Raw genomic sequence first — 13,593 nt, forward strand, 5'->3', positions numbered from 1 at the left:
TATATATATATATATATAATTTTAATGTCAGAAAGTTCAAAAGGTACACATATATAAAAAGTCCAGTCATTACTGAAGTCAGCATCTTGTGCATTTAGCGGTGCAGGTTCTGTAAGGGCACAGCTGGGCCCAGGCGCTCCCTGCTTCACCCCCATCTCGGTTGGCCCCAGTTCAGCAGAGCAGGGCTGCTGGGTGGCTCCACTGTGCAGGTGCCTGTAGGAGGTTGTCACCTTGCACTGTGGCTTTGGACTTTCTCCATGTTTCTCTGACATTAGATGTTTCCGAGACACAAGCAAGCTGTGCCACCATTTCACTGCTGTGCTGCCTGGTTGCCCAGATGTGCAGTGTGTGTGTGTGTGTGTGTGTGTGTGTGTGTGTGTGCGCATGCGCATGTGTGCATACTCCGGGATGTTCACAATCTGACTTGGGAGTGCATTTCCACACAGACCTCCCTCATTACAGCACACACACCAGCCCTTGCACGTCTGTGCCCAAAGTGAGGCTCTGCCCTGGCACCACTGAGCTAAATCCTGGGCGGAAGCCTCAATTTTAATTGCACATGCTCTGCATGGGAATGGTATGGGAATCAAGGTGCATACTCCACTGGTTTGGTAGTACTGGAACTATTTTGCTAAAATATTTGAATTACAAATATGTGAAACTACTGAGACATGTTTTACCTTTTGAAACTCCTTGTTAGTAGGCGGTATCATGAATATGTACCTGCAAAAGAGGGGAGTACAGCCCATGTATTATTCCATAAATAGTTATTGATTAATCCACTAAATGTTAGGAAAGGGCAGGGCTAGAGCTGCCTGGAAAAGTGCATACCCACTCAGGGTTTCCATCCAAGTAATGCAGAACAGCCACAATTCTCAATACAACACACAAAAAAGAGGGAAAGAAATCTTAATTTGGATAGCTTGTTCTGAGCTTAATATTTACCAAAATCCATTTTAGAGGCAGCATTTCCCTCACAAATATGGAGTTGCCATTTGCAGTGCAACTTGAAGATTGAAAATGATTTCATGAAGAGATTTAAAAATGTCAGAATATTAAAAATGCCAGATAGGGCCGGGCATTTAGTCCAGTGGTACTGCACCTGGCTCATAACCACAGGGTCCTGAATAGGATCACTGGGACCAAAAAATAAAATAAAATAAAATAAAATAAAATAAAATAAAATAAAATAAAATAAAGATAAAATAAAAGCCAGGTAGCAGAAAGAAACTCATAAAGTATTTAAATATGTACTAAAGATAAATCACTCTGATCACACATTTATAATGCATTTATAAGGGTGAAATAATCAAAATGAGAAGCCCACCTTATTATTTTGTTTAAATGTATGTGCATGCATTATTTGAATTCCAACAAGAAATTTCTTTCTAAAATAATATTTTATGGAATTTTTTAAGTCCAACAACACAATTTTTTTAAAAGACTCGTTGGATTCTTGCTTTATAATCTTTTTGTTTTCTAAAAATCTGATTTTAGAGTCCTCCTTAAAATAATAGCTTTATTGAAATAAAATCTGCATGCTGCACAATTTACCAACTTGAAGTGTAAGATTCGATTGACCTTACAACATTGACGGAGTTGTACAACCATGATCACAATGAAATTTCGTTCATTTTTGTTCTCCCGGGAGGAAACTCTCTACCCATTGATTGTCGTCTCCCAAACCCCAGCGCTAATCCTAGTGAAGGACTTCTAAACACGAGTGAAAAGAGCGCAGCGAGTCCCACCTAGTGCATTCTCACCCTGCTCTGCGTCCACGTCTCACTCCCAGGGAGGGTGTTGCACACGAGAAGAGCAGCAGTCACGCAGCACCGCTGAGGCCCTAGATTTATCTCACGCCATTTCCTGTCCCAGGCTCGCTCAGCTGTGGTTTGTATGTGTACCGTCAGGCTTCTCCTGGCCTCGGGGTTTGTATCTGTCCTTGTTTCTGATGACATTAACGGCTTTGAGAAGAAATGGCCAGGTTATTTTTTAGGCTGTGCCTCAGTTGAGAAGTTTGGTGCACAGCTACCCCGGAATAGCGAGGTTTGGGCAGGAGGGCTACACACATGACTTGGAATTTTCATCTGATCATATCGAGCTGACGTTGTCGGTGTTCACTTCAAAATCTTGGCTAAGTTAGTGCCTGTCAGCATCGTTCACTACGAAGTTATAATTTTTAGCTTCTTTCTGTAATTCTGTGTTCGTGAGGCGATGACTCAGGTATGCAGGGTCCACGACAGGTTATTCTTCAAAAATGTGAGCAGATTTCAAAGCTTTCGGAATTTCCCACATGGAGATAATTTGACTATTTTCCACTATTTATTTGTTGCATGATAGAGTCATATTTACAGTGTTTATTTTATAATTTGGATTGGAATCCTATATGATTTCAGCTGGCTTTTTTTTTCCTTTTGGTTCCATATACCACGTTTGCAATTGAGATGCTTTCTATTGGGTCCTGTGTGTTGATATAAACCTTAATCGTGACCAGGTTTTGGGTTTTGTGGACTGAAGAATTTATGCACTTATATGTGACAAATATCATATTTTTCAAAGCGTAATTTAACACCCTCCCTACTCTCACTTTTAAAAATGAGAAGATATCCAGGTTTCTTGTTACTAATTAAAACTTTCTTCATATTTCTTTTACTATGTTTGTTTTGTTTTGTTTTTGATACAGGGTCTCACTGTGTAGTTCAGGCTGACCTTGAACTATGTAGCCCAGGCTGGCCTCTACCTTGTGGCAATCCTCCTGCCTCAGCCTCCTGAATCCTGGGATTACAGGTGTGTGCCACCACCCCAAGATGAGTAAGTTTTTGTTTATTTCTGATGGTCCCCATTCCTCCTGATATTTCATTTTTCATCTTCATTCCTCTCCAACCTAAAGGACACTTTAACTGAGTATCTCAGTGGTTCAACCCGACCTCTACTGAAATGGACTGGGTCTGTCTTCCCTTGACTGACAGTGTGCTCTCTGAGAAAAATCTTCACCCTTCAAGTATATTTTTGCAGGATATAAATATAGACTTATAGTAACTTTAATGACTCGAAATGCATGCCGTCCACACTTTCAAACAGGAGCTCAGCAGTGAGGCGCACGGTGTGCCGACTGGGTGCCCCTTGGCTTTTCAGAGGGAAAGCTGGGGTGAGCTCTGATGCTTGCCGCACTGCACAGCCTCGCCTCCAATCACCAGAGTACGATGCTCTCCGCAAGGGACTCCCTGTTCGTCTTGCTCCATCATCACAGGTCAGCTTGGCTGTTCTCAAGTCTCACATCCGCCATCTTCCTCTGCCTCTGACACTGTTCAGAGCTATGCAGTTCGCTACTTACCCACCACTTCCAGTAGCCGCAGTTCGCTCCTCTTCCTTCACCCTGCTAAGCTGCAGCATACAGGCTTGGTCAGAAGGCCATTCAAGCCGTGAGCTTATGACAATTGCCATGTTGACAGCCCCGCGGTCACAAGTCTCCATGGACTTGATTGCTAGAAAAAGCAGGAGCCTATTCTCTCACGGCTGAGTTCAGCAGTCCAGCACTCCTTACTGTTGGAGGCTGCCGCGTGTCCTGGCCTCTCCAGTCTCTGGAGCGCAGCACATTCCAGGTGCACGCTTGACTTCAAAGGCGGTGTTCTCCACAGCCCTACTCCTCCTGTTGGCAGCCTCTCATCCCAAGGCTGGAAAACTGCCTCTCAGAAGTCTATGGAGATTCTGGGCTCTTGCAGACAACCCAGGTCGGTCTTCCCATGTTGAGGCCTTTGATTTTAATTACATCTCTCCAGCCACTGTTGCTATGGTGATTAGCATATGTACCTGTTTCAGAGTTCAGGGCGTGGGCAAATGTGGGAGGGCGCTATTTACTTGACTGCAACCTTAGGAATAAAGCTGCCACAAATTCTTGCAGGCAGCACATTTATGTACATGCATTTTCTTCTTCAAGGCAGGAACGTGGGGGTAAAAGTAGCCTAGACTGGGAGGGCCATACGGTAGATTTGTGATTAACTTTACAAACCACTGCCAAACATTGCTTTGCACTCTCTGAATACTGCAGGAGATCTTCAACTTGACCACTTCTCAAGTGTTTCACAGAACCAGTGTTTTTTTGTGTAAGTGCTGTAGCCTTTCAATGGTGTTAAATTTATCTTACTTAACTTTTATTCTTCTTGCCTACTGATTTATAATGTTGTGTCTTTTTTCTGTACAGTTTAATTTAATTAGATTTCTTGTGTTTTGTATTTACAGTTTTATTAGTGTTCTACACTTATTTTGAATGGACTTCTTGTGGGCTGTTTAATTTTTTGACTTTGTTTAGTACTCGTTTCGTAACATGATGCTCATGTTTTCTGCAGGGAGTTGGTGCTCGTACACAACACACACGAAACCTTCCTTCCCCTTTGCTCTACCTCCTTTTATTTTCCCAGTATCGGATTCATTTATTTATCTTATAAGACCTAATAAAGCGAATTCTCATGTACTGATGGGAAAACAGACTAATAGGTCAAAGGAAACATAAAACATGTCAGATCATTGTACTAAGTCAAGGTACACTTTTAGGTATGTCCGCACTTGATTACAATACTTGTTTTTGTCTTTTTTCCTAGGATGACTTTAGTTCATACTTTATATATACACTGAGTTTTCATATAAGAGAAGCCATGCGACAGTTAAGCTCATGTGTCAGACACACAAGCTCAGACACTCATTTTATATCATTTTCCCCTACTTCTGGATTTATCTTTTCATTTTAACAATATGCATTAAAGAATATAATATTTCATTTTGTTGAAGCTCACTCTGAGCATTTTTTCCTCTGTGACTTTTTTGTGATGGTTGTAAGAAATCTTTGCCTATTCTGATGAAAGAATGTAACATTTCTAGTTGCAGCTTTTTGTGTATTTAATATACTTTTCTGGTGTTTTATTTCTAGTTGTAGTTTTCTTTATATAGCTCAAATGGCCATTAACATTATAAAAACTATGTTATTTGTATGAAGTTAGGTGGACGACAGTTTCTTTTGATATTTCCTTTTGGACCAGGAGCTGTGAAGATGTGAATCTATCCACAGACTCCCTGCTAATCCCATTAACACATACGCTTGTCCTATGCCCATACTACATTCTTGATTATTTTCACTTTGTACTATGTTTTGAAATAACATAAATTATAGGTTTAAGTATTGAAATATAGTCTCTTAAATTTTTTTAGCAATTTTATATTTTTGAAATCTGCAAACTGATTGGTCAATTTCTATGGGGAAAAACCTTCTGTTTAGAGTTTCTTTAAGTTATATTGTATCTGTACATAAAATTGGAGACCACTGATATTTATCAGTGTTGAGCTTTCTGATGCAATATATCTCCTGGCTATGGATATTATATTTCTGTTTCTTCTTGTAGGTAGCAAAATCTTATTGATGATAAGCATTGTGACTTGTTAAAGACTGAGCTTTTTCAATCCACTGATAGTCAAGAGCTTTGCATGGCATTCCACGACATGATTTACAATCAGGGTGGCCCACTCAATGCTTTACTTTTTTATTTATTTTTTAAGATTCCTTAAGGCAAGTCCAGAGCACCTTTTGGTCTGGAATTAGTGCTATCTACTGTGGCCCCTGGGAGGAGTCTACCTAGCACATGCACTGTGCAGTCTGTCTGCTGGGAATTCAAACAATTACCAGCTCCCTGTGCACTCTGCAAATCGTTTTGCCCACTTCTTTTCATGGCTGACCCCCTTTGAAGCTTAGGTTGGGATATTGGCTTGTTTGTTCCTGGAATCCACCCGGGATACTGTTAGGGCCCACTTTGGTGTATCTTTTAGGGTCTGGAGCCTTGGCCACAGGATCTGGAGCTGCAGCCTTGGGATCGGTACCTGTCCATTTCTCCTTTACTCTCTGTAACTGTTCTGCTGCTCTGCTTCTAGGAAATCATGAACCGAGCAGCTTTGCTGCAGGACTTGCTTCTGCCATGAGGGTCCTGCTTTGGAATCAGCCTATGACAGATTTAAGCCCCGCATGGTAAGAGCCAAATCACAGCTCCTCTTTGAAGTTCAGGGTCACAAGTATTATGTCCACAAAGTGAAAGCTGACTGATACAGAAAACTGGTGCATAGAAGTGGCATCTCTCTGTCCCTGTGCCTATGTCATTCAGAAGCTTTTGGACCTGGTTTGTGAGAGGGGTTTTGAAATGTTTGGAAATGTGGACAACAGAAGCTTTAGGATGCATAGGATACTGTAAGCAGGACCTGGTAGATGATGCTGGTCATGCTGGTAGGAATGCAGATAATAAAAGCCATGCCCAAGAGGTTGAAGTTGGGAGCAAGAACTCCATTGGCATTTGGATGAGAAGCCATACGTGTTACACTCTGGAAGAGATTTTTTCTACATTTTTGCCCATGTAAGAAGACTTTGCAGAGGAATGAGATTAAGGGGGGCAGACTAATTAATCTGGTGGAAGAAATTTCAAGACATCATTTGACCTGTGGCACAGTTATTACTGCCAGCTTTTAGCCAGATTTATAGTGAGTATCAGGGACAAAAAGCAACCCAGAAAAAAGTGGAAAAATGAAAATATTAGCCTAGAGCATACTGCTTGTAACACTGCAGCCAAAAGCTGTGTGGTTGTTAAAGACATTAATGCCATATACAAGAAACCAAGTACTTTGTAGAAGGTCAAGAAAAAAAATGCCTGGATGGCATCCCAGGAGTCAGTAAGACCCCACCTACTCCTGGCTCAAGGGTGCAAAAGAGAGAGGCCCCCATGGGCCCTTTGTTTGAGAAGGACCTACTAATGAATCAGTACTTCAAAATTTGTCTCACTGTGTTCAACCATCCAGCCACTCAGAAGACACTGCAGCCATGATCCAAGGGGGGCAGGCTGCTGCTCCTGCTGACTGTAGAACTGGGAATCATCTGTGTAGTGCTGGTTTTACAGGAATATAGGATGCACAAGTTTTGGGGTCAGCAAGACTTCCCCTCAAATTTCAGAGACAGAGCCAAGTCCCCAAGAGGGAGGGCTCTCCATGACGCTATGGGAATTAAGTCAAGGGTTCAGTGTGGATCCAGGAAATTTGGAGAAGGCAGGAACATGCAGCATCCACTATGAGGAGCTGCAGGCCATGAGCGGAGCCAGGCCAAGAAAAAGACCTTGTGACCTGCACTCAGTGAGGCCTTACACCTGGGGCAGCCAAGGCCTCCAGAATTTGTACTTCATTATTGTTTGCTCCACATGCTTGAAACAGAACTATACAACTTAGTGTTTACCCTCCAGGTTTCAGTCTGGCTTTGGTCTGATTACTTTTTAATCCCCCATTCTTCCCATTTGAAATGGAAACATTTACCCTATGCTATGGTATCTCAAGATTGTGGCACTTATTTTTGGTTCATAAAAAAGGTTTATAGTTAAGTGCTTACCTCAAGAACATTGGACTTAATCCTTTGAAAAATGCTAGAATTGTTGAAACTTTGGGAAAGGGACAGTTTTGCTTCTTGTTATATGTGACATTAGGTTAAATTATGAACTTGCTACTATCTTTATTTGGAGAGGAAGTACATTTTAAGGAGATGTGTTTAGGGTGAACACAATCAGAAGAGTGATGTGGTGGGTACTGTCGACTGTCAGCTGACTGTCTTTGGAATTTACCCATGAGATTGTGGGAGCAGGCTTCTATTTGGGGCCAACACACCTTGAGTTGAAATACCAAACTGGCCCAAAGCACACCTTTCCTCTTTAAATTGTGAGTGTTAGGTATTGTCTCAGTGATAAGCAGTCTGACTAACACAGAGCCCCGGTGGATTATGATGTATATCTTACTAACTCTGTTAGATTAAGGGGTAATGTGGGCCAGGCTTTCCCTTCTGTGCCCTCTGGTATGAACACTGTCCTTAGTCTAATAACAATTCCCTCACTGGTTTCTTTTCTGCTAAGAATCACAACCCTCTTATGCCTGTTGCCTAACTTATAAAAACAGTAGTCACTTCACGTATTCGGCCTCTTTTTTCTAATAGTTTTCTATAGGAGTAAAATTCCCACAGCATTTGATTTCTCACAGAAGCAGTGATGCTCTGTTGAGATGACATAACTCTGAGCCCCAATGACATATCATTGTTTTATAATTCTATATGCAATGAAGAGATTAAACTATTTTAGATTTTATGTTTGAAAAGCACTTGATAGGTCCAGAGATTTACCTCCGTGATGCCACTGCCTGCCTTGCAAGCACTAGATCCCGAGTTCGATCCCCAGTACCAAAAACAAAAGCACTTGATAAAGTCATAAATTGTGTTTCCTTTTTATCAGTGTGTGTTTGCAGTGCATAATGATTACATTTATCATGTGGAGTTGGTGCTCGGACACATCACATTTTAATTCTTTTTTGTGACCCCTCTACTTCTCCTCGCTCCTTCCTCCTCTTGGTCCCTTTTTTATTTGCATGTGAGCTTAAATATCATAAGATTTCTCTTCTATGAGAAACTCAGTATATATTAGCAGTACCTCCATTCATGGGTTTAATTATTTCCAATTCTGGTCACAAGCCAAGTTGAAAAAGAACCCAATCAAATTCAAAGCTTAAGTTAAATGATGCCCTCATGGAAGAATTTGATTCGGTTCTCATCTAATTCAGTTTGTGATCAGAGTTGCAGAAAAATTAAGTTTGTGAACCAAGGTACCATGGGGTGGGGGAGGCTTGAAGATAGCTAAGTAGGAAGTAAGGAGGTATTTTCAAGGTGGATGGAGTGGGGAGGAAGGAAGAAGAGAAAATGAGATTAAGAAGAATGAAAAGGAAAATTATGAAAAATTATTTCTTATGGGAAAAGATACGATTCAAAATTTCACTTCGATGTATAGCCAATGGTCTAAGAATTCACCAATGGACAGTGGTTTGACAATACGCTTTTGCTATTTGATGCCAATTGAACTATAAGTGAAGGTGAAACATGTTTGTTGTTTCTTAAGTTTTCTTCAATGTTTAACCTCGGACAGTTTAGATTCGTACATCTTACCTCATACAAGTGGTGTTTTTAATCAGGAGGCAGATTTTAAACACAGTAACGTTGAACTCCAAGCAGCCTTTCAGGAAGGGGAAGTGTGAATTCCGAGACCGAAGACGGGGACTCGGCGTGCGGCAGCACTGGCACGCCATGGGGCCGTGTGTGTGTTTCTCTTCATGCTGCAGACAACTTTAGAAGGAAAAACAGCCCTGAAAAGGCAGCTGCAGGACCACCCCTGCCTGTCCTCCACCTCTCCACCCTGCCCACCAGCACCAGTGCGCTCCTTCTCAGCGACCGCCATGCTGCGAACAGAACCAGCTTCAACTTACTCAAAGTTGCCAAATCTCTCCCCAAAATGCCGGTCAAACTCCAGTTTAATGCTGGTAGTATCTGAAGCTTCCTATGGCTCTAAATCGCGCCTACACATATGTGGGTGCTGTTATTCTAAAGGTCTGGACAAGTGAGGGCGCTTGTCTCTCCCCAGTGGCAGATTTCTAGAGGCCTGAATAAAGCCAGGAGTAATGAGCACCCAAAATAAGAGAGGAATGATGGAAAAGGGCTACAAATGAATGCACAGCTCAGGTAATGACTGTATAGCGAGAAGACAGTCACCATCACAGAGAGGAAATGTAAGGGGACGCAACACTTGTGCAGAGGAGCTGAGGTGAGCAGCAGTCGCCAGTCCTCCCTACACTCAGAATGATGTGCTTTGCAGAGTAAGGACACAGACTGAATATCTCTTATCCTAGATGCTCAGGACTGAAAGTCCTTCAGGTTTCATATTTTCAGACTTTGAAGAATCTGTGTAAAATGAAGTGACATCTTTGGGCGAGACACATCGAGATGCAGTACTTATTTGTGACTCGTTCATTTCAGCATGTCCCGAGGGCCACTTTGTATATTTTAGTACACCTGTGCTCTGACTGCTATCTACACACGAGGTCAGGCAGAGCATATTCTCCTGTCACTGTCATGTGGGCACTTTAGAAGTTTTGTATTTTTCAGCCTTTGGGATTCCAGATCTCCATGTCAGGACACTAACCTCTGTTATGTTTGAAAACTTGGAACAAAAAGCACGCATGGGCACAGGCTGTCATTTGCTTCTCTTCCCCATACAAACCCAGCAGGAGTGTTCTGGGCATTCGCAGATTTCTGGGTTTACCAATCTTCTTCAGAGATCTCGTCCCGATTTGGCTGGGAAGAATATTTTAGAAAGGAAATAAGAAAATCAGGCTTGATTGTGGAGAAGTCGGTCAGCCTACACAGAGCACTAGAAACTTTAACCCTTCAGGCTGAGAATTCCCCTGTCAGGGACTTGATTCACTGGGGAAAATAAATAGAACGGTGATCATGCTACACTAATTACGTGAGTTCTCACTATAATTACCATAAAATTATAAGTTGCAGTAATTTTCAGGACTCCACCAGGGAAAATGAAGTTACTTTGAATTATAATGGCAAATTAGACGGTGTCTCACAGAAACTCGAAACGGCGTAAGCAATTTGAGTCTCTGTGATGTGTCACATCCTGAAAGGCGCCCTTGCCATTACCTGATTAGACACAAGCCGCGTGGTCACGTTTGTGTTTAGAGTTTCTTCCACCCTGGGCGTAACAGATGCTGAAACCCTGAGGCTGAAAGAGATCATGCTAAATGAAGAGCGTGGGCTTGCGAAAGGCCGCTTCCGTATGAGGCCCGGTGAGCAGAGCCAGGGTGCTCCAGGCGTAGGGAGCGGGAGACACCCAGATCCAGAGCAGCCACCGCCATCACTGCGTCCAGAACCACCAACTTTACCATCAGCCTCTGTCAGAAGAAGCCCAGGTAGAGGCAAGCCGCGTGGCCCTAGAGCAAGGAAACAACATTGCGATGAGCCTGCTTCCTGCACATGTCGCTTCCTCTTGAGTTTTAAGCTCTTTATGGATGGTCCCATGGCACACAGCTTTCAGGGAAAGTACCTTACGACCTACCACATGTCAAGCAGCCAGCCTAGTGCTCAAGAAATTATCAAGAAGAATCACCATGCTACTCCCTCCCCCAAGAAGCTGTGTTGCCCAATACCCTTCTCCCTAAAGAAGGACTCCCAGGCAGGACTGGAGTGGCCGCTGTACATAAGTTCTCCCCAGGTAACAGAGGTCTGCTCCTTACAAACATTTCACCCTCAGTGTTTCTCCTGGAACCGAGGAACGTTTTGTGTGCTGCCTCCCACGTAAGCTGTTACCACTCACCATGCTTAATTTGTGTGAATCTCTTGTTAAGTAATCTTTCACTTGGGCAAAATGGAGGTGCAGACCTTAATAAGTCCAAAGTGACACCTCCTAAAACAAACATTTTGAATCCTGGTCCCCTAAGAGTTTTGACATCATTCACACCCTTCTTCTGAGTCACTGCTACAGCACCAAAGAGTTTTTCCTCTCTTCAAGAAACAGGATTGTGACAACTGGGGATAATTCTTGATCTGATGAACTGCAAAGAAGGGCACAGCACACACACTTGGCCTCTTTAACAATGGGGGCTGCCGTTTCAGAAGTAAGATGGCAGTCAGAAAGCATTCGGGAGAGTCTTGTCAACTGCTTGCTTCTATTTGTACTCGTGCAAAAAAGTATAAGGATGAAGTTGCTCTGTGTCTTTCCTGGATGAGGGTTTTAAGGTAACCTCCTCCCCTTCCATTCCCTCCTCTTCCCACCTCTTCTCTTCTTCTCCAGAGGGGCAGCGTGTGACTGAATGGGACCTAGGAGCTGCAGAAGACTCATCCCGAAAGGAATCCAGGCCCTGGGTCACTAAGTAACGACAGCCGCCTGCCACCAGGGTCCCCATACACAGGGCTCCACTCACATCTAAATAGGGGCATCGGTCTCTGTCATCGTGCCAACCTCCTTTCCAGTTTTATTTTTATGTCAGCCACTATTTCCCTGACGGATGCAGCTGCCTTCCATTGGCACAAGCTCCCTGAGCTGAGGCCTGGACAAAGTAAGGGACAGTGCCTCATTGCTATGAGTTTTGGCTGCTGGATGCCTGATGATTTACGATGTGAAGAGGTTTATAAATCGCATAGCATTGTTTTAGGCCCAAATGATATCGAAATTCAGTGCCAACATTAATGTATCTTATTTTACTTTGTAACCAAGACAAAACACAGAGCTGGGCTTCATTACAGCATCCTAGTTGCATTCTAGTTTCTTTATGGAACAAAATGTTACCTGCCATAAAGAGCTAAGAACAAGAGGAAAAGTCCATTTCAGTCCCTGGCCTTGGCACTTTCCAGCCTTGAAATATGAAAATGTTCAATTTCAATCTCACTTGTTTCATTCATGAAGTGCAAAGCAAGGACATTTGACCTTCTCATTAAAGGAACTGAAGTGTGTAGAAATTAGCACATATGCTGCATAGTGTCTTCAGAGCTTGCACCATTATTAAGCACTATTACTAGTACAAATCCTGACTTACACTCATCTTGAAGCCATAAAATAGAGGAATCTGGGAAGATAGGGTACAACTGCTGAACGGTTAACCCAAATAAACTAAGTCAGGTCTTGAGTCCACATAACGGAGGATCCTAACAATTAACTTAAGCAAACAGACTAGCGGGGGCCTAGTACAATGCATGGGACAAAGAAAAGGTCCCTGAGCTAATGGAACAGGCCTCGGAGGGAGAGAAATGCAAAGGAAGGACCTGCGTTCCTGACACCAAAGGCCTCAGTCAACCAGGAGCATCCCTGTTCTGTCACGTTCACCTGCACCAAACGCTGTACAGAAGGCCAATCGACTTAACATCTGTGGTGGATTAACTATTGGTCAACTTGGAATGCCCAGCGGAACTGAGTCAGCCTGGCTCTGGTGTGGAAGACCCACCTTATGATTGTTGCCAAGAGAGTAAGAGAATTGGAGAAGAGGGCTGGTTTTCTTGATGCAAATGTGGCTGTTGTCCCTGGAGGAGCTCAGGTCCTTACCTTGGTCAGGTAGGGCTGCTGTTCTCACCAGGGGAGCTCTGGTCTTAGCCTTGATTATCTCTTCCTGTCTCCAGTGCAGCTCCCTCCGCTGGTGGCACAGATCCCTCTCCCTACCAACGCACACTTTCTAGCTTCCACCACCGGCCTTTGGGCCTTCCCGGCGCAGATCCTCAGTACAGACTTGCAGGAGACATTACCCTGGGCTTCAGGCCTCTGGCTGGACTTGTGCAGGGCATAGCAGTGGGGGCCAGGCCCTGGACTAGATTCTTCGGATCTCTAGTGTGTACACAGATCTCTTGTGCACTTCTGTGTTTCACTTCTGGAGTGAATATTAAATAATAATCCTGTAAATTATGTGTATTGTATTAAATCTCTATTCCATTGCAAGCCTGACTACAACAGCATCTATGGTGTCCACCTTCCGGAACCCCTCCCTGAGCAGCAGGGAGTCTTTCTTTCTTTCTTTCTTTCTTTCTTTCTTTCTTTCTTTCTTTCTTTCTTTCTTTCTTTTCCTAATACGCATACATTTGTTCATTTTGCATGGTTGACCACCTGCTGTTTCGTTAGCTTCGTTTAGAGGCCCCAAAACAAGGACCCAGATCAGAGTACAGGAGAGAGTTGTTTACAGCCTAACCATTATGTAAGTAGACTTGAACATACGCAC

General features: G+C 43.1%; 1 long non-coding RNA gene across 1 annotated transcript; it reads left to right on the top strand.

Annotated features, from left to right (window-relative positions):
* The first annotated feature begins 4,030 nt into the window (after window positions 1–4,030).
* On the top strand, window positions 4,031–12,122 carry LOC104859672. Its single transcript, XR_779448.1, has 3 exons — window positions 4,031–4,103; window positions 5,917–6,010; window positions 11,685–12,122. It is a non-coding gene; the product is annotated as an uncharacterized LOC104859672 (long non-coding RNA).
* Window positions 12,123–13,593: the final 1,471 nt, after the last annotated feature.

Source organism: Fukomys damarensis, unplaced genomic scaffold (assembly GCF_012274545.1).
Source record: "Fukomys damarensis isolate Sample0158 unplaced genomic scaffold, DMR_v1.0_HiC HiC_scaffold_18, whole genome shotgun sequence".
In the NCBI taxonomy this organism is placed as follows: domain Eukaryota; kingdom Metazoa; phylum Chordata; class Mammalia; order Rodentia; family Bathyergidae; genus Fukomys; species Fukomys damarensis.